Source organism: Bacillus rossius, chromosome 6 (assembly GCF_032445375.1).
Source record: "Bacillus rossius redtenbacheri isolate Brsri chromosome 6, Brsri_v3, whole genome shotgun sequence".
Classification (NCBI taxonomy): Eukaryota; Metazoa; Arthropoda; class Insecta; order Phasmatodea; family Bacillidae; genus Bacillus; species Bacillus rossius.
The window spans coordinates 62,330,096-62,353,456 of NC_086334.1; positions in this window are offsets into that span (position 1 = coordinate 62,330,096).

Here is a 23,361-nt window from a genome sequence, read left to right on the forward strand (position 1 = left end):
CATGCCCATTATGTTACCATATTGATGTTTTAAACGAATGTTTTACAAGTATAGAAATGGCCCTGTAGGTTAGGCTAGTGCGAGTTGCCTCCAATGAGCTATATCGAGTCGCCATGAATGGGCCACTGGCCCAATCAAGGAAACACTGGCTCAATGAAGGTAACTGTGTTTGCTGGCGATCACAACGATTATTTTGAGCTGTAGAATACACAATTGTGTCCGTTAATTTAATGCTGGAGTTAATAAAGCGTTTTAGGTATATTTTCACACAAAAACACCTATTTTTCTGTTGGAGATGGCTGTACGGAGGAAATACGGTCGGGGGGAGGAGGATGATATGAGTCGCGCCTTAGCTGCAGCGCGGAATCATGATATGAGCGTCAATGAGGCTGCCAGAACGTACAGCATACCACGTGCAACACTGCAGAGACACTTGGCAGGTAGGAATAGTTTTGCCGTTGAACAGAAAAAAATGATAGGCAGTACTGCTGATCTACCTGCAGAAGTAGAACATGAACTAGTTTCACATGTGCTAAAATTAGAGGAATCCATGTTTGGCATAACACCTACAGATCTGCGTAAATTGGCGTTTGAAATTGCTGTGACAAATGAAATCACACACAGGTTTAATACAAAAAAAGAAATAGCAGGGAAGAAATGGTATTATGCATTTATGAAGAGACATCCCGAACTCAGTTTGCGACAGCCAGAGTCAACTTCTTTTGCTCGAACGAAAGGTTTTAATAAGGAGAATGTGCATCATTTTTATGACATTCTAGAGAGGACCGTTGATGAAAACCAGCTGGATGCAACGCGAGTGTTTAACGTTGATGAGACTGGTCTGTCAACAGTACAAAAGAAACCAAGGAAAGTGGTAACTGAAAAAGGTAAAAGGGTAGTAGGTTCGATAGCCAGTGGAGAACGGGGGTCAACTACCACGGCAGTTTGCTGCGCGAGTGCTGCTGGCCAGTATGTCCCGCCGTTAATAATATATAAGCGTTCTCGCACTGCTAACGGGCTGGAAGAAGGAGCTCCACCAGGAACTATATTTGCATATAACCCAGAAAGCGGATACATAAACAAAGATATATTTGTAGTTTGGTTGCAATATTTCATCAAGATTATCAACCCTACAAAAGAAAGGAAAGTTTTGCTCCTTCTAGATGGTCATTGTAGCCTCATGGGTTTGCGAAAACTGGAGTTTGGCCAGTCAACAGGGATGTGTTTCAGGATTGCCATTTTGTAGCAGCAATGCGATTTGAAACAGATGACATCCCCATTACTGAAACTCCAGAAGCAGTCTTACCACTCAGTAGACACATTCATCCCACTACATTTTCAGCTGAAGAAGCTGTACCCTCTACGAGTAACGATGATCTAGAATCACCTACATTAGTTGAAACACTGGCATCACAAGTGCATGATTCCTTAGATAAAATCTCTCCATTTCCAGAAAAAAGTTACGCTGGACGAGGTTCAAATAAAAAGGCACAGAAAGCGATAGTCATTACAAGCAGTCCTTATAAACAGACTCTGGAAGACACTGAAATAAGTAAACGAATGCCCAAGAAAAATCAGACTACCAAGAAACGACGTCTCCAATTTCATACTTCCGGCAAGTCAGCAAGATCCAAACTCTGTTTTCCTTCACATTTGTCAGCAAATTCCCATTCTAAGGAAGAGTCATGGTTTTGTACAATCTGTTCCCAGGACATAAAGGAAGATATGATTCAGTGTTTAGGGTGCAAGGAGTGGGTGCATGAAAGTTGTGCTTGTGTTAAGAAAGGGGTAAAAGTATTATTTTGTGAAAACTGTGACTAATTTGTAAAAGAATATCGCCTTGCCTGTTTTCTAGAATGATTTGATGGTAATTGTTTTGTATTAATATTTTCAATGTATTTATCTGCAGAAAACAGTATCTGCATGACTATGTAGGCCTATAGCTTTTATGTATTAACGACGAAATAGTTAGGCTATGTTTGGTCATAAAAATATTGTTCATGCATTTTCCAAAGAGTTTAACAGTAAACAATTGGCTCAGGCGGGGACCAGTCAATTAACAGAGGTCCCACATGTGACTATAAATACTGTCAATGGAATATATTAACAGGTGTTTCGTGTTAAACAGTTGTTATACAACAGCCCATTCTTGGCAACTGCCTGGCCCAATGATGGAGATGGGTTTCCTTCGTTGAGCCGTTTACACCTTTTTTAGTTTTTTAAATATGTATTGACATTTACATCCTTTTGGCTTGTCATTTTTATAAAGTGTTTATCAATAGACAGAGTTCACATTTACTTATAAAACTTGGAAAGTTTATTTAATTTAACGATTTTATAAAGAGTTTAGTTTAACTGGCCCATTGATAGCAACCTTCCCCTAGAACCCGCTACTTTTTAGCTGAATTTTATGCAGTTGGTGAGAGAAATGACTGTAAGATTTGAATTTAAAATGGTTTAAATGTTAATATTAGCTTGCATATAATGCAAATTTACCATTCCTGCCGACGACGAAGTTTCGTTTAAATGTCGTAAAATCCAAATAGATGAAAATGAAATACCGGAATATTACTGAAAAAGTTAATTAATTTTGTTACATTAATAAAGATATTTCTAAACAAATTAAAAGAAAATTTCCTTATAAACACAAATAAATGAAATAAAAAAGATTAATGCGAATTAAATTTTGTATCAGAATTTTACACATTACGCCCCTTCCCAAAATTCCTTCGACACCTTCCCTTCTTCTGAAACAAAATTTCGAGTGTTTTTTTGTTAGTGTAAATGATAACATACTTATAAGTGATTTAAAAATAATTTCACAATTAGGAAGTCCATCTAAAATGTTGGGGTGCCAACCCATAAAGAGTACTTACTCTATCTTCCTGGTTTCTGGACACTGTGTGTAGAACCGGAAGTATATGCAATATATATTATTTTTTTAATTTCATCAGATTCCAATATTTAATACTTTAAAGTCCAAAAAACCTATGTATATGTATACAAAAAGGGTTGTAGCGAACGAAAACGACGAAGCCTTTAGTCTACAGGACAAAGAAAATAAACTGCAGAATTTACTCTCAATAAACACATACAGTGACGATTTGCCACTGAAACCCTTCAAAAACATGTTACAACAAATGACATTACGACGGGCAAATAAGAATAGAAAAATATGTATAAAACCGAAGTACGAAAATATTTTGTCCATTTTAAGGCAGACAACAATTACTATTCAATACAGATTTTCCCTATATAGTCATAGATTTAAAATTAAATATATATATATATAAACAGATTTTCACACGAAAAAAAAAAGTTATCAGGCTTAATTCTGTTCAAAATTTTTGCAATTAAGTGAACAAATGTTACTCGGGGCTATAAATAATTAAATAGTTCTCAAGATTCTCGTTACAGACCACTTGTTTGACGTACATTCGTCAGAGTGCAAATATTTTTTTTTTTCAAAACACTGAATAAAAGAATAATTGTACCGTTTATACATTTAAATACTGCCGCATACTTATAGTAACGTTACAAATATCTGCCATTTTGATATAGTTCTAACATTCTTCGTTCTAAAAGTAATAGCAGGTTATACTTTAGTCAGTTATAGCATTCCCACAACTCCACAGGAACTTTGAACCGCTGCAAGCCACGTGGGAAAGAGTGCGGCCTTTCTCACCACTACTCACGTGGTTTTCTTATAATTATGTCTTATTCCTGTCAACCATACCTCGAACTTTTCAGAAGGACCACGTTGAATAAAAATCCACCAGAGACCAAATTATTTGATAAGTCTCAGAGATATAGCTGGTGTTTGTGGCCATATACTAGGCCACTCCCAGCAGGGCTTAGAACCAGGCCAGAAAACAGGTTTACCATCTCTGTCTTACTCTAGTTTTCATATTTCTGCCTGCTTGAATCTGACTTAGCTACATCTGCAATAGCACTTTTTTTTTAAGTACTTGCGACTATTTTCATTTCACATGAAAACTTAGCAAACATTTTTGAAGCTACCAAAATAAATTTCGTAAGTCCTGTCACTAATAAGTAGGGCAATGCAGATTTCGCGAAAAGATTTTGAGACTAGATGAAAGTTAAAACACTGTAGCACAGTCTGTGTTTCGTGATTGGGTGAGTTTCTCCGAGTTACAACTCGACTGTAACAACACCAATCACGGTGATTCAGTGCGGAAGTAAACGCGTCCTGGGTGGCTCGGTCAAATAAGGCAACGGCTTCTCTCGCAGACGGCCGCTAATCACAAGGAAGAAACCCCAGGTGCGGGTATAACTTGTCGCAGTCGAATAAGTGTTCAGATCTTTTCGCGAAAAATGCCTGCCCCTACTAATAAGTAATAAGCCACTTTGTTGACAGTAAAAAAATATATATTGTGGCCACTACAGCGCATTTATTATAGTCTTTAACTACAACGTAAAGTGTGGCTGTCGTAAAACTGTTAACAGCGTGACAGCACTGCTTGAAGGGAAGAGATGGGATCCAGACATTATGTTAGGGGAGAGAAACACAGTTGTCACAAAGTGGATTGTCAGTTATTACCAAACATTGTTTATTAATGTCACCTAGTTTAACTCATGCAAAACATGTACTTTTAAAATTCAAAAAAACAATATTTTATGGTTGAAATAAATTTATACAAGAATATATTGTTTGCGACATAAATATGAAACATGAATTCAAAGTATATACATAATATACACTTAAATATGAAAAGCACTCTAGAATTATACAGATCACACACATAAAATCAAAATGGCAAACAAATATTATTTCATCAATAGGAGCTTTAATTTCAACATTAAGAATTACAATATTCATTATAATTATCTGAGAAAGACTATCATCCATACGACAAACAAAACCCTTGTTTTTGAATCTGCCCCTCAAACACATCGCCAAGTCGTAAAGCTCGGACAGTAATCATGGTAGACAATGACATGGAACCTTTACCAGGCAATCGAAAGAATTTTCAACCTCTGCGGTCGGCTGATCGAATGGGATCGGTAAGTGTCGGCCGACGTGTGTTCTTCCTGCTGCGAGCAAGTGAGCTGTGTGACGTCACTCCCCGAGGAGCAGTCTCGGGCCGGAGAACAAACAGATAAAACAGCTGAGAGCAAACACCAGCCCGCCTTGAGTCGCGCGCGAGTTGGCTCTCCTAGCAGGACCTCTGAAGTGTGTCTACTTATTACTTGCAACACGAACATTGTTTTATTGTTATCACTTTGAATGCGCAACTGAAAACTCCAGTCCGTTTATACTCTCATTGCAATTTTCTAAAAATTAAAAAAATAAAAATATATACACATATATCCGTTTCGGCACAGCCTACAGGCGTAGGTAGATTTCGAAGTAGGCCATTTATTTGGGAAATATTTGGGTAACTTCTAGAGACTTCTGGAAAATTTTAAGAACTTAATGTACATAACATATTTATGTTCTCCAATATTACAAAATGATCGATTAAACATTTACTCATTTTCCATGCAGCGAAAATATTACGAATATTATTAACTCAATGTATCCAGCATTGAATTGTTTACAACGAAGTATTGACTAGCTAGGAACGATTTTCATATTATATACCAAATGAGGTATTATTTAATTTTTTGACCTTCAAACACAATTTTTCATACCTTACACTTATAATGTGGTCGTATAAAAATTTGCTTTGCGCCAAGGTTTAAGATAATTTTAAGATGGTTTAAAATAAATTAAAACGAATTTGATACTAAGAAATTATTATTTTTTTATTTCAACCCATGTTTTTACGGTAATATTTCGCTTCATCGAAAATTGTTTCAGCCAAAGTTTTAGATGAAGTTTAGGATTTGTACAATAAATTACAACGAACATGATAATGTGTGTATCGATTAAAAAATTTAATGATTAGTTTTTACTTCCAAACCTTGCAGTAATGGTTGGTTAAAAAAGATTTAATATAATTTTAATCAATATCTAGATAGTTAAACAAAAATAAGAATGGATTAAATAGTGTACCGGGTAGCGGAATTAAATTTATTTATATATTATTTATATTTAAATAAAAAAATTTTTTGCAAAATTTTCGGTCATTAAAATTTAACAATTCTTTAGTTTAGAAAACAAACATCATATAATACAAATTAATTTAAATGATTTAGATAGCCAATGATGTAGGTAATTATACGATTTTCTCTTATTTAAGATTGAATTTTTTTTAACTTTTATTGTTTTATAAGATGCACTTTCAGTTGGTGACATATATTAAAATTAATTAAAGATTTATTCTGCATACTCTTATGTTACTCTGGCAAATAAGGAAATAGGTATATGAGTAACAACCACGTATCACCTTGCAGTAGAGTTGCAAATAAGTGCAGGGAAATATTCGCTTTTGAAAAAATTCACTTTATAAAATAGCATTTAAAACTGGAGGCGCAGTGGTTACGGGGCCTCCCGCCAAGGTGACCGCGGTTCGATTCCCAGCGGGGTCAAAGCCGGAAGTCTCGCAAGTGGGAAACGTAGCGGACGTTGCTATGGTCTGTGGGTTTTCTCGGGTAATTCCCGGTCTCTGATCCACCTCATGTGTTCTTCAGGCTGACATCGGGTGGGGCAGCCAGTTCCTATGATTGTCACACCTCGTTCCATCCACGTGAATCCTGCCTGCAGGTCAGTGATCTCACGAAAATGCTTAACCTATATTTTAAATAGCTAGGAAAATGGAGAAACTGAATAATCGAGTGGCTTACAAGCAACACTTTGCAGTCGTAGTCAAAAAAGTTGTCGAGATTTCATTGGCTGCCGCGTTTTTTAAAAAACTAGATTTATTTCAAACTGGGTCGAACTGGATTGGTTTCTCCTCGCACCGCTTGCTTCTTATTGGTTCAGAATCCACCAACGATCTCAGTTGCAAAAAATGATGTTAACGAACGTGAAAGAGTCAGAGTTTTCCTTGCCTGTTATTGGCCCAAATGTTCATATAGTAGAGAAGTGGCAACGTTGCTCTAATTGCACGCACAAGCGAGGTATTCTATGTTTAAAGAACATGACTGCAGAATTTATTGTCTAAATAAGTAACTCTTATCTCACGTCTGGTTCTATTTACCGGTGAAGTTAAATTTATTATCTCAGTTCAAAATGTTGTGGTTTTTATTGTATATTCTAATGCAGCACTGATTTTAGTGCAAAACACTGACTCGTAATGCACAGATTTTGAACAGATTACTCACAAAATATTATGTTATTAGTTTGGTCTTTGAGTTTGTATTCAGACACAGATTAGCAGTAGTGTCGCTACGGTTTATCATGCGCAATAGTGTTATAGTTTATTTGATAAAGTTACAGCTGTAAGTATTATGAGAACATTATGTACTAAAAACAGTGGTGGAAGGAAAGTTTGACCTTTGCTGGTCAAATCGTTTTACAAAGATCCACGTAGTATTCAAGTGCAGGCGAGCCCAACAAACCAACAACTCGAGGCAAACACATACTGTTAATATCTGAAGAGTAATAGTTATAGGATGCGAAGCAACTAATATTTTACGAAGATAAAAATCAGGATCAACTCTGTTATTTATTGATTTTGAGGTCAGCGAATATCCTTGGAAGTTCAACATCACGTTCAAGGAATGATACTTAACTAAAGTGTACCTATTATGTATTGCCCAGCCACTAAATTATTGTTCGCGTCTTTTAAGCATGCAAAACATAGACGACACAATAAGGTGAAATCTCACATCTTTACCCTAACACAGAGTTGTTGAGTGCAATCTTGGTTCCGTCATTATCTCTTTCTTACAGAAAACCGTGGTTCGTGTTTTGCGCCCATGACTTTAATGTCATGCAAGTACGGAGAAAATTGCACTGCTGGAACATGTTATTCGCTTACCTATAAGAGGCCGAGAATTTCACGAAAACTATTTTTGTTTATTCCAATAATGCGAAAAAAAATTGACTGCATATTAGCAAAGTATGCGAGCAACGGGGGTCGTATCAGCTATCACACAGTAATCATATTTGAAATATAATCTTCGTAGTTACAAAAGCTAAAGTAAGAAGTATTTTCATAAATGGCGTGCAGTGTTGAAAAGTGAAATAATATCACACTTTTACGTCCACACCATCAAGCAACCTCTTAAGATAAAAAATTTCACTTGTTCACTATTACTTTTTTTGACTAACATATGCATACGTGGGCTGAATAGATTCACATATTAACCTGGCGTTTCCACATCGGAAACCTTTTATTTGTAGATTGTCGTTGGTCTTGCGCACTTATCTTCTGGTTGCTCTTATTGGCTCAGAGATCCCCAAGGATGTCATAAATACCTTATTCAAAATTCAGAAGTCATTTGGGAAAAAAATATTTTTATCTTCAAACTCTTCACACAATCGTTTGAAAGCTATGTATGTATCCTAAGTGATAACCATAAATGTTAGGATTGCACATTAAATCATTTAATCTACTTTCTTTCTGGGAAAAAAGCTCAAATTTGTCAAAACATTTTACTTACAGGCATGTTATATATGCGCTTACTCCAACAAATATAACTTAACAATTTTATGTGTTTTTTATTTCTGATGTGTGATTAAAAGTAGAATATATCTCTGGTGTGGTTTAGTTGATATAAAATGTAGCCTCCTACTAATAAGACACTGAAATTGTAAATAAACAATTTTTTTTTTTCAAAGGCGCAACACCGAAGTTGTTATTAATAAAGAAAACTTTATTTTATGAAAAAACATTAGACGTGCCTTTAGCACATAGGGACAATAAAAAAACATAACCAGAACAACAATAGGGATCAATTCATGGCACAGAAAATTCGTATAACTTCAAGGCAACCTGGGACATAATATCTTAATGTAAAATTAGGCTTATTCCGCATTATGAGTCAGCCAAACACTAACAAAGTACCGAAATAACGGTGCTAGTAAAAATAGTTGACTGAGACACTAATTTACAGAACATATAACAATAATCACCTCAACCATTTTAACTGTTAGAATATAAAATTGTTTGTTGTAGAATAGCATGAAATAAATCGTAGGCATATATTTTGGCAGTACCGTAACCTAGCTTAAAACGTAGACTTTTTATCTTTAATAAGCTTAACATCGTTCTGTGTGATATTTCATTGCTATTGAATTGATGTAGATTCCGCGTCAAAACTATTTATTTACACTTCATTGTTCTAGCAAAAACTCGTGTCTGTTGAAGTAAACTATTTGCATACAAACGCACATGAGCTTGCTTACATCAGCTGATTTTGAGAGCAAATGATAGCTTCGCGGGCAAAAGACAAGAGTCCGTCTATATCGATCACCAGTCTATGGTTTATCCCCCCATTGATTGTTTCCTAGGGTAGCACAACATTCATTGAACCCCGATCATTCCTGAACACATCCGGAGTTTCCACTCGCTTGTAAAACTTTACGTCCGGAATATAATTATTTTTTTTCGAGAATTCACACACAATACCATTTTCATAAATTTTAAATGTTGCCTACATATCCTACCCAAAATGTCAATTAAAATTGGATCATAGCAACGATTTAACTCATTATTTACGTAACTGACATAATATAACCAACGGTTCATTTTTAGATACCATCGAATAGACGTGTTGAAAACCAACTTTCTCGAAAAAGAAAAAAAAAAGTTTGCGGGAATTTATTTTATCTAATATGCCTCCCCTGACTTATCTTTTATTTTTACAGCATCAATGACATTAATAATAAAACAAATGCCGGATTATTCAGACATCTGACCGCGGGTTAGTTCCGCCACGGTTAATCCCCCGGTCCGACCGCCAGCGCCATGCCGCAACATCGCAATCCCGCAGCGGGGGTCCCGCGGGAGATGACGTGTCGCCGCAGCCGGCCAATCACACGCGGCCGCGACACGCGCCCGCCGACCCGCCGAGCACACTCGCGGGACTTGCACTGGGCGGCTCGCACGCCCTCCGCCGGACATGACACACGGTGCATGCAGAGATGTCTCTTTCGCGTGCACACCAAGCTACCCCGGAGCCTTGTTGTGTGGAACACCACACCGGCAATACACAATATATAGAGACCGGAAAAATTCGCGGGTTCATTTCGCGATAGGCTAGACTCCAAACTCGTTCACCTTTATGTTGAGTCAGCGATTGGACCACCGTTTATCTGAAGGACTCTAAGCCAATGGAAAACCTTCAACAAAAATCGTATCAAATCACAAGCATCCCAGTTGACGCGTGTCACGAGTCAGTATCCAATGAACAGGTGCAATTTGTCCCAGTACATAGAGTATCATGGAGTCTATCCTAGATGTAATTGAAACCGCGAATTTTTCCGGTCTCTAACAATATACGATACCTACGTGTTCTGTGGCATTGAGCTGTAAATAACTACGCTTGCGTTGTGACACCGCGCACGTCGGCATTCCAGGTGGGGTGAATGATCGTGTGTTAATCACGGAATAGATTACAGAACAGTGGTTAGTTGTATACTTTTACGATGTGGCATTACACATATCAGGAATCCAGTGTATCTCCTTATACACGGCAACGTATCTAGTGACTAACAGAAGTATTTCTGGGGTATGTGCTTTGACATTTCTGTATCCTCCACATGTCATGTAGGCCTGTGTGTATGCACCCGAATTAGGACTTTTATTTAAGCTACATGATTTAAAAATAGGAACTCAAGTGGGGGAGAAGGAAACGTCCAACCCGGAGAAGGGGGGGGGGATGGGAGCGAGTCTGTAAGTACTCGTCAATACTATATAACAAGAACATTCATGTGTTCTCTTGTCCCAAATAAACTTACGATACGAAACTCGAACATAAAATGCAACATGGAATACTTTAAAACAGTGCCGAGTGTGACAAATATATACGAAAAGTATCAGTTTAGGGGGAAAATGGTTAAAGATTTCCCCATTTTAAAATAAAACTAAAATTATGTTTAGCAAAATGGTGCCTACTATTGTCTTCTCGGGGCTAGCCGAACAGGAGTACCGACGCGTCGCATGTATAAGCCTCACCGCTGATCCTGTGACACTTCCCCCTAGGCCTGAATTACCATCGTCTGCGTTTTTGAGGTTATACTTTTGTCGTGGTTGGCACCCCCTGTGTCACACCACCACAAGTCAGACACCCGTCTGGGAACAGCCGTAAACACTCCACGTAAATTCTTAATCTTTTTCAAATTATTATTTTGCGGGCTGCTCCAATAAACGGGTGCCCCAAAATTCTTAAGTAAATTATTCAAAGACCTTTTGGAAAAGGAAGAGAACAGAGTAATAGTATTTAAAACGAAAAACACGTAATTACTTGAAATACCAAAAACTTTGATAGGACTTACTTGCGCATGAACATGGCGGGCAATTTAATTGAAAACAAAATCTCAAAAAGATTACAATAATACCTATAACCTTTTGCCCTTTACAGCTACAGAGGCTTTTAATAGAGCCACGTTTTAGTATATACCAATAAATAAATACTGTAATAAACCCATAAATAAAATCAGACATTGATGAAAAGCTGCTCCAAAAAAAAAAATATATATATGTATATAAATAATGAATTACAATTCTTTTTAAATAAAAGTTAATAAAAATAAATGTCACTCTAAAATGTCTTAATTACACCCGGGTGATTTTTAATTTTCGATGCTTCGCGGCAAGCATGATACAAGGTTCGTTAAAATTGGTACCACGATGGAACATACACTCGAAGTTGTGGGCAGGGTCTTTTTGCAGAAGTTATTTTTGAATTATTCACTCTTATTTTGGCAAAGTCCAAATCAACGCCCCGGGATTACAGGGGCAAAAGTTCAGGGCCGGAATCACTTACTTGGACGAACGATGTACGTTGAATCACACCCCGGACCTCCTGGCCCGGAGTTTAGCGGGCTGTAATTTAGCAGAGGTGCTAAATGCTTCATATTAACTCTGCAATCAACGGAAAATGTAGCGTGAACTCTTCTTCTTCTTGGCGGCACCCGTGACGACGTAAGTATTCCCCAATGCTCAATACACGTCAGCTGATTTTATTGAAAAAAGTATTCGCGAGCTTGCCCAGGCCCAATACCACGAGCCATCGCGCCCGTTACGCTCGAAGCGCACACACGCCACACGGCGATCAGCTGACGACACTCCGCCTACAGCTCATTCTGTCCTCTCTTGACGTATTTCCCCCACCACCTTATAGCCTTGGAACAGACCATTTGCATGCTCACAGCGGGGGAGCGTCGCACACAGTATTTTGATTGAAAGTCCAAAGCGTTATTATTAAATATTAAGAAACTAAACCATTAACGTAAAAAATAACATAATACAAAAAACATATTTAAAAATAAGATTTACAAAACTTATAACAAACCAATACATTTAAAAAAAAAAGAAAGTGGCAAATATTAAAACTAAAATTACGTAGCAGCCATAATTCAAAATTAATTAAAATAAATCTAAAATCAAGTGGCCATGCCGCCTATGGCCACACTTTTTTAGGAACGTTGAGGGTGAAATTTTAGTATGCACCAGAAATGCAATGGAATAAGCCAACATTAAATAACGGATGTTCAACAGGTTGAAAGTCCAATGCGCATGGATGCAGAAACTGCTACAGCCACGAGCCGAAGTCGTCAAGATCGCAGGATGCACTAAGCGTGATGGTGTGCCAAAGTAAACTTTACGGTAGTTAATATATCCTGGAAAACCCTCGGTAAACTTGAATAGAAAGAACTGTAATGCTAGTTTGCTGGCGTTTCTTAAAACTTGGGATTTATTTTTTACTTTGACTATTTTAGTTTCCAAATAAATATCCAGGATAATTTCACCATCGTAACGTTTCATTTTGCACACCAATACGTTTTTTACGAACTTGTCTATATGCAGGTTTATTTTGCTACACGTGGGTTCGCCATATTAGTGTCACATTTCCGTTCATCGAATGCCGTTCCATTTTCACGAAATTACTCCTGCCAAATATCGTATACCGAGAGCTAAGATTTTTTGCACGTCGGTATATGATGTGTTCATTTTAAAAACAGCAAAATATATATTTTACTGTTTTATTCTTTACATGTTATATAACAAGTATCTACATTTTATTTTATCGAACCCGTATGGAATTGCTTGTTATACATAATGAAATACAGCATTATCTTTGTTGTTAATATTCTTTAGGAACCAGGAAAGTTATCCAAAAAAAAAATCTTTATGTACCGATTTATAAAGCTTTCAGTACCTTTGTAGTTACGACACTGGAAATGCTTTACGTTGCCTGGATTCCTCCCAAAGTCAGATTTTTGGCTCGCTCCCGACGCACAGCCTGGGTGACAAGGGGGCGCATACAGCATGTCCATAAAATAATGTCCCAGTTGTACATTTTAATATGATTAACTGTGAGCGTTGTGCTGTGTTGATCCAAGGTCACAATTAAAGGAAAACTCGAACAGTTTTGTATAAGCATATACGCGAATACTATTTTGTTGTTTGTTCTTTTGCAGCGACTCCTGAGCGTAAAGCGTTTTGTGTTCTGCTGTTTGCTAAGAATGAATCTAAAAGTTTGTTCAAAGTGCGTTTCATTTAAATTTTAATATGATTCCCAAGTGGCAAAAACATCCGCTAATAAATTTAAAACAGCTTACAGCTTACAGTTACGCAGAAAAATGGCGAATTATAAAATGTTATTTTATTTACTAGCATTTTCTTGACTTTAGGCAGTGGATATAAGAGCGCGGTCGCACGGAACGCCAAACCACTTCAGGTTGACAGTTTTAAGTAAATTTGTTTACAAACAAAAAAGTGTACGGCTACACAGTAATTGGTATAAAATGTATTCAACTCCAAAACTGACTGTCTACTGTCATCTAACGAACGTGTTGTGGATCCTATTTATTCTGAACAAGTGTAGCCTATCTCTGTAAGAGAAATGCTGTCAGCGTCAATTTCAAAACAATCGAATAATAACCTGTTAACGTTTGCTTGTTGCAGCCGGTAAAATATTAAACGAACTTGAGCCAGGAACATTATTCATCTTGCTTTTTTTTTTCGTTAAGGGGTAGTTTACTTATACTCTCAACACTCAACAGCCAATCATAGGCACAGGCAGAAGAGACGTCAATAACGTTCGCAGGCTTTCACGGTCATTGTCTGAAGTAGCTTGGCTTCAGGGTTGTAGCCGCGTCCATGGCGAATAATTCACCGACGTATTCGGTCAACATTGCAGTCGCCATCATCACGGAGCAGTAGGTAACTGCTCCCTGATGATGGCGACTGCAATGTCTACCGAAACGACGGTGAATTATTAGCCAAGGACGCGGCTAAAACCCTGTAGAAGAGACGTCGTTCCGTATAGGTGGGATGAGGAACGGTCTCGGGCGAAACCTGCTGGAGAGGTGGAGGAGAAGACGTGGCGACAGAGAGTGCGACCTCCCTGTGTCGTGGAATGAACTCAACGCGCCGTGAAGCAGAGCTAACGCAGGCCCGAGCAGCGCGGCGGGCGGGCCGGAGCGAATCACGCACGAAGGGTCTCTTGACGGGCAGAACAGAAGCAGGCGCGATCGTGCGCACTCGGCCCCGGCAAGAAGCAAGAAGCAGGGCGATTACCACGCCGGCGCGGGGACAAAGGCAGCGCCGGGGAAACACGACACTCACTCTCCCCGAGTGTAATACACGTTCCAGGGGATTGTTTCTGGAGTGAATCGCTCTTCTCCGCAGCCGGCGGGGTAAATTGAGGTTATGTGTCATCGGAGCGTCGCGGGAATTGAAACGCTCGGAGCTGCCAAGTGTCGAGAGAAAACAAGATACCAACAGTTAATAATTGTGTCGGACATCGTCGCCATTAGCTAATCTACAATTCTACAAACATAGCAATTATAAAGAAAATAAAGATTACTTTTTTATAGTTAATTCACGTAACGAGGAATTTTGATTAAATATAATGTTTTGAACATACACAATTGCACAGCTTTTTTCATAGGAAACAAACTGTGTTCGTCGAAACTGTCGTATGGTGTTGTCCATTATATACATCACTTGGTTGGATTCGTGTGTTCTGCGCACGGGAACATCACAAATTGCGAATTGTTTACAGAATTGTTGAATCCAGCTTTTTGACATGACGTCTAATAAATCTATGAACGCTGGATGCACGCACGAAAAAGTGTCCCGTAACACACGTCCCGTTACGCTGTGTCCCGTTACTCTAATTGTACGCTTGCGCCGCATCTATCTCTTTTCCACTCGATTGGAACAACCATCGATTTAACTTTTTCGAGGTACATTAAACTTAAAACACTCCCATTCGTTTCCTACTTTTCCTATCATCGTTATATCCTTAACAGAATAACACATATTGGAAGAAGTTAAATAGCAAACATGTATAAAAGTTATAGTTAAAATAATCTCTTCGTTAAAGTAATAAACATATTTGAATTAATGAATGCAAATAAAATTAAATGTATCAATTAAATTGTATATTTCATTTCACTCCTTCTTTGTATCCATACAAAATAGTGATAATTCAATAAAGATGATTCAATTTTATTCATAAAAGTACGCAATAATTTCATCAATGTTTTGTTATGACGTTGTCAGGTTAAACTATCGTCCGTAAACGGACTTTACAGAAAACCAATTTTTTTTTTAAACACAACCATGTGGGTTTGTGAACTTTTAGTAAGCTACGCCATGATAAACACGTTTATGTTAAAACTTTTAAATGTAATGACAAAACAAAAACTTCTGCCTACTTTGATTACATGCAATTTATATTAGTGATAGAACATAGTCCTAAGTAGGTATCACAATCTAGGATTGAAGATAATGTCAGGGAAACTACAAAAGCCAATATTTTATGTTATTATAAAAAAAAGATTATTTAATCATTTTAAATAGTGGATTTCATCTTTATCAACATTAAAAATTTAAAAAAAATGTAGCATTAAGTGTATATAGGGTACAATTATATTGATAAACTGCTTCAACAGTTTTGGGGCAAGACACTTAAGGTAACTACTGTTGAGAGTAAGTTAAACAAAACAAAATAAATATAACATACGATGATCAACAAAATAAGTATGAAATATTGAAAAACCCAAAATTATTTTACTTAAAACATTTCTTTGTAATGTTTCTCTGTAGGCCTATGCCCTTGTTTGTATGGTATTAGCTATATACACTATATACAGGTTTTTATTTAATTTGAAAAACAGACAAATATTTAATTAGTAAATAACATTTTAGGTTGTTTAATAAAAACCTAAATTTAAAAAAAATGAAATAAACTCTACTTTATAATAAATTAAACGGAGTGATTGAGGTGAATTTGGCTGAATCTCGATGTTTGGACGTGTCATTGTTATCTGTTTCGGTTTTTGGTGTGGTACTGGCATATGCTATGGCTGTTGTTTCGGTTCGATGGCTGGTCCCGTGCAGTCGTGCAGGTGAGCCCAGCATCTGGGGGCAGGATCGAGGTCGTGTTCCCGGCGACGCCCACTTCCTGCGGGGGATCTGCGCACGTGCTGCCCTCCCCCGGCACACCTGCAGGTACCTGGGCACTTCCTGGGTGCTCACAAGACACGCCGACACAACAGCGAGACACAACCCGAGACTTCGCGGTCCCCGTCATCCGAGACGCTCCTCCAGCTTCCGCGCCGTTGTGCCGCCGCCCTCCGTCCAGTGTCCCTTCTGGGGAGAACAACTACATGCAACTCCACGTGCGTTTTGGATTATTTCCAACCAAATACTGAACACGTGCTTGCTTACTGCTGCTTGCCCCCTTATACTCTTGGCGCGCCGTGAGAGACAGTAAGCAGTAGTACTTCGTGCTTCTTCCTCTCTCCCGGTAAGCACAGTCCCCCCACTCTTCTTCTTTCTCTTAGAGCGCGCTCATCATTGGTTAACTATTTTAATTAATTACTAATTACCTATGGGCCAGATAAAAAACCCGGCAAAGACATCCTTTCTCAGAAATTTATTCTCTATCTGATCCAAAAAAAAGTGCGGTCTTTAACGGACAACCTGTATACTGGTCAGATGAGCAGTAAAAATATTTTTTTGAACTAACTAAATATGAATTAATAAAATTAATTCTACTACGACCGGCCTACAGCCAGCTTGGCTCAACTTCACCGAAGTGCCCTGACGCCAATTATTTGGAGCTTGCAGCATACCCCCTCCTCCACAGTAGCTGCGGGGATCAATCGTAATCCAACTTTCCCCTCCGGCTGCCAGGCTGCAAAGGCAATAAGCCCGCAACAATGTCGCAGCGGGGGTGGCGGGGCTGGTTTTAAAAGGGGTTGGAGGATTTTCCGCAAGGGAGTGCAGATGTTTGGCGATATAAAATGTTTCAAAACTACACGGGTCAACACGCCGCCAAGTGCAGCCACTTAAAAGAACCAGAAGGCGCACAATGGGTGCGGGCCGGTAGCTGCGCAGGGAACAGCTGGGAACAAGTCCTCTAAGCCTCTTACTTGCTCGCCTGCTCCAGCGCAGTCTCGATCCGCGCTAAGCCCTGCTGTAGTCCTGCGCGCGGCCGTGCCGGAACACTGTGTCCTTGTTGACGCGGCCCCAACCCTTTCAGGACCTCGCGTGTCCTGCCACCCTGAGGACTCCCTGCTCCCCTGCGGGACCCGACATCAACGCCTTTTCAACCCCGCCCTTTGATAAGAAACCTACAAGAGGAAGAAGAGAAAAAAAAAATAATCTCAGCAGCACGCCCTCAGAATGCGCATTAACGGATAGCGTCCCCGTGAAAAGAAGACGTTTTCCAAGACGCCCTGCCTGCATCCTTTCGTCCTCCATCTTTTTTTTTTTTCCTCCGGGCCTCGCCATTCAGAAACAAGCTCGCCTGGGCCATTCACGGCGCCGGGGAACGGCAAAGAAAATTCGCTTTGCGTTGCTCGCGATCCTTCCTCTTTTATCCTTCCGGAGGACTCGTAGCCCCGGGCCAGGACACGCGCACCGGGTGTGCGCGAGGGTCGTCGCCCACAGGGTGCCCCACCGAGCGTGACGTGGCTTCAGTGGGAGCTCAGTTCCACGTCAAACATGTCACTGCATTCCATTTATAAAACATCTATCAATCTTTAAACTATTTACACTGTAATTATTTGTACATAAATTGTCATCTAGCCTGTATTATTCACAGTAGTACTAACGTGGTATATGTACATTTTGCTTTACAATTTGCGTCCTTAAGACTTTTCCTTGCTCTTTCCATGTTGAGTCTTTTGCTTGTGAAAAAGAAAATATTATTAAGAAATATATTAATATTTAAGAATAAATTTGCATGCATTTTTTAGTTGCCAAGAATGCAAATAGGCCATTTGGTGAGCAACCATGATGTAAAAAAATCTATCAAAAATTGTTATGTAGGAATATGGGCCTGATGTAAGCTTTTGGAAATACGCCATTGCTAAGCACATGTATGTCTGTAGAAGTCCAAAAGCTTACATCAAGTCTTGCACTCCCATTTCACAAATCTTTCAAAAATAATATGGGCCTGGCATTTAACCAGTAGCAGATAACGATATATTTTATCTGACAACAAAATTGGCCACAAAACATAAAATTCAAAGCTTGTAGAGCAAACCATCCGTTCATCATGACCAGAAAACAAAAACAAATGACCAGAAAAGGCAACAATCCAAAATTGTAAGCCAATTCATAGGTTGAATATGACTGTCCCGTTATGGATTTTAAAATATTTTTGTATACTAGCCGTGTGCCCGTTGAGAAAGTATTTGACCCTCATTTTGTGAATGGCCACAAATCCTGATATAACTGACTTTTATTTATAAACAGAAGCCCAAACACCAATTTTCATATTTCTACCTTCAAAAAATGGCAACCTGCCATACAAATTTTCATCCGCTATTTAACCCCCTTAGGGGACGAACTTTCAGAAATCCTTTGTTAATGCTCAACTGTGTTATGTAATAAACTTCTACGCAAAATTGCATGCTTCTAGATCCACCGCACCGGTTTAAGCTATGCATTATCTGTCAGTTAGTATCAGAGTTTTATTAAGTAGATTAATTTTAAGAATGTGTAGTTGGCAGACTGTTTGCACCAAAATACTAATAGTATAGAATTTTGTTTTAATTTTACAATATTTAACTCTATTAATTTTGTTTTATTTGTAAATTTATTTTTTAAAAGTTATAAGAAAATAGTGTATTTTTTATCTCACATGAGACGTAATGGACACCAATTAGTCTGAAACAGATCAAGACCTCGGGTTATACATAAGGTAGAACCTTAATTTCTTAATTTATCTTAATATTTCTACTTTAAATCGGCTTAGAATACGAAAATTACCAGTTAAGTTTACGTTCAATTTATTTGGATGAAAATAAAAATTGTGATAATTTTCAGAGCAATAGAAATATATTGTCATCTTTATATATATATATTTCTTGTGTGCGTGTTTATGTCACTGAACTCCTCCTAGACTGCTGGACCGATTTTGATGAAATTTTTTGTGTGAGTTCACGGGGATTCGAGGATGGTTTAGATTCACAATTTGGTCCACTGGAAAATGTTTATTTAATTAATTTTTTATTTATAAATTGTTGTTGATGTTTACAGTATATATATATGTGTGTGTTGTGTATTTATTTATGTGTTGTTGTTAATCTTTGGATGGATTCTATGGATTGTTGTTATTACATTAAAATTAAAATAGAATTGCTTATTGAGATTATTATATTATTATTTATTGAAATAACATTTTAAAGTGTAATTAAAAATATAGGTGCGAATTTGTGAGGTGAAGTATTGAAGTGAGTATTTTACATGATTTTTCGTGATTTTAATTATGTATACACGTGAATTCAATACCAATCAACTTAACCTCCAAATTTAAATTGTCAGTTCTCATTTTATTCTACATATTAAAATGTAATAAAAAATATACATTGTGCAAAATATGTAAGGTGCAGTATCAAAGTGAGTATTTAACACGATTTTTCATTACTTTTAATTATGTATAGACTTGCATTCAATAACAATCAACTTAACCTACAATTTTAAATTTCTCATTTTATTCTATGCAACTTATGACGTATTGATGTCTCTTTGAAAATAGTAATTATAGTTTAAAGTATATTTAAAATTGAAGTTTTGTATTTTTTAATTTTTGGATTTACAACATTTGAACGGGACACCGTCTGTCGGGTCCACTTTAAAGTGTGTGTTCAGGTGGATTTAAAAATTGTTTGGATTCACAATTCAAGCCGATAAATAATATTTGTAATTAGTTAATTAATTAAATTAATGTTGTTGTTGAACGTTCGATGAATTACATAGGATCCGGTCGGAAGCGCTGTGGTCGCGTTATCGAATATTCAAAAATATTTTATTTTTATTTCAGTTCGACCCGGCAGATGGTGCTGCGATTATATTCAGGGAAATTTCCTGTAAATTTTTAAATTTAAAACGTTTGAACAAAACAACGTCTGTTGGGTCCGCTAGTTTCTACATAAATTCCTTCCTTAATCATGTGAGTTGTGAGACAAGCAAATCCTTCAATTTAGACGCCATGACATAAAATGGAGGATATTTTACAACATATTGTTGCATATTGACCACTAATAGACACCATGTCAATTGAGTGACCTATCTTTTGTATGAAAGCAATAAATTGAGCACGCGAGAGCATTTGTGAGCTAGTGTCATATTTGAGCTGTCACTTCTCACGTGCACCTATCAAACACGAGATGTAGTTCTTGACACTGGCGGATCCAGAGGGGGGGCCATAGCGGCATGGTCCTCCCCTGAACCCGGAATATATATATATATATATATAATTTTCTCCTAATTCCTTACCATAGTTTCTCTAAACTTACATAAGTGTTATTTTACTGCAGTGCTATAGATAACAGGACGTTTTTGAACTACAAATAAAACAAACTAAATATTTTTAAATTCTAAATGTGCGCATATTGTATTAGAAAATTTAATTTGGCCCTCCCCTGACCATCATGCTGGATCCGCCCTTGGTTCTTGAAGATGGGTGGAAGCACTCATATACCTCCGCACCTTTTATCCCACCATGGTATTGTTCAGGCGATTATTTTAATCTGATGAGATGAAACATGGAGAAAACTAAGACTAGAATGTTAATTTTTGTTTAAAGGGAAAATGAAGGCATTAAGTGAATGATCCTTAAGTTATCTCGACGTGATAGCTATTCTTTGTACGAAATAAGATATACTATATTGATTCAAATATTATTTTTCAATTTTATTGGCTTTTGTAACAATATAACTAAATATTTTTATAACAATAAATATTTTTATATAAATATTTTTAATTTAATATTATTAAATAATTTTTATCCATAAAATTCATTTCCAAAAAATAGTCTAAATTTAACTATTTAAAAATATAAGGAGATAAATTTATGCGAAAGCATTTGTGTTGTTTTGTTTTGTGAATCTACACACAACTTAGTTGTGTTATGTTCCTTCTGTAGTGTATAAGTGATGAATTTTGGCTAATACGCGCCGGTTACATATTGTTTTTAAATTAATTTCGTGTTTTCCTTTGTGATTTTTGATTATCATTTAATTGAATCTTTAAATTTTCTTAACAAGTAATAGCATCAAGCATTTTCTTAATTTTTTCGTTTGGCAGTTTCGTAGATAAAGAAAACTAAAGATCAGAACACTAGTTTTTGTTCGTGATAAGTAAAAAATTTGATCCTCTTTACGAAATGCAAATCCAGAAATGATTCTGGAGTGCACTCGGGGAGAGGGTACTAGAGCAGTTATAAAATAAAGGAAATTAAAATTATTTATATGATCGATAACTAGAGACCGGAAAAATTCGCGGTTTCAATGACCTCTAGGATAGACTCCATGATACTCTATGTACTGGGACAAATTGCACCTGCTCATTGGATACTGACTCGTGACACGCGTCAACTGGGATGCTTGTGATTTGATGTCTTTTGTTGAAGGTTTTTCATTGGCTTAGAGTCCTTCAGATAAACGGTGGTCCAATCGCTGACTCAGCATAAAGGTGTACGAGTTTGGAGTCTAGCCTATCGCGAAATGAACCCGCGAATTTTTCCGGTCTCTATCGATATCATGTGTTTACACAAAGATAATATTTATTATAAATTTAAAGTAATAATTATTTAAAGAAATACATGAAAACTTAAATTACTGCAAATAATATCTTATAGACAAATATTAATATATGTGTGTTCATCTTCCATGCGTTCGCGCATCTTTCGTCCTATTAAATTGATACTTTGCACACTTGACCTTCGAAACACGAGAAAGTTCACTGTGAAAATGAGATCTAAAAAGAAAAAACAACAGCCCTCAGGAACCACTCCCACCCCTTAAAACAGAACTTTAACTGTAACTCATAACATTTTGTTCACTTTGCATTCAAAATAGAGGTAAAATTACCGTCTATAATTGATTTATAAAAAAATAGACGCGACACTGTCTACATAAAGAATACCCCATCTCCCCTTTTTAACCGCCGAAAACAGAAGTTCTACACTTTTTAATGAAGTCTAGCATTTTTTGTGTTTAAATTAAGGCGAAATTTAATGTCTTCAATTGATTTTAAAAAAAAATGGGAATGTCGAAGTACGACCTATTTTTGAGGAAGAAATTTGGTATTATTTGTTGAAAATGTGCACACATGACATTCAAAATAAGAAGAAAATTACTGCTCCACATATAATTTAGAAAAAATGTAAGGCTACTGCCTACACGATGTTTCCAAAAACCACCCCTAACTCCCCTTACTACCCCTAAAACTGTATTAATGGTACTACTTGATTTAAGTTTGCAAACTCGACGTTCAAGTTAAGAGAAATTGAATAGTGCACATTCAATCAAAAATTCATCCTTATAAAATTTTATATATGAGATTTCAAAAAAAAAAAAACACCCCCGTCATTGTTCCCCACCATTTAAATTATAGTACTGGTAAAACTTGAAAAAATCTTGCGCACTTGGCGTTCAAAATAGGAGGAAAATCACTGTCTACATCTGATTTTAATAAAATAAAAATGTTTTCTGAATAAATGATATTTCCAAAAACTTCCCTATCCCCTTTCTCAACACCTTAAAGAAGAATATTTCACTCCTTGAAAATATTTTTTACACCTGATGTTAAAAATAATAACAAAATTACTGTTCAATCTAGATAACTATTCCCCCGGCTATATGAATTTTATAAATAAAAAATCTCTCTTTCGTGATATTTTGAACAGTTCACGTACAAAATACTGGAATTTACTGTCAACAACAATTTTAAAAAAAAATTCGTTGAAAACACGAGATTATGGAAAAAAAAAATCACCTTCCTAATCCTATCCCTTAAAACAGTATTTTGGCCT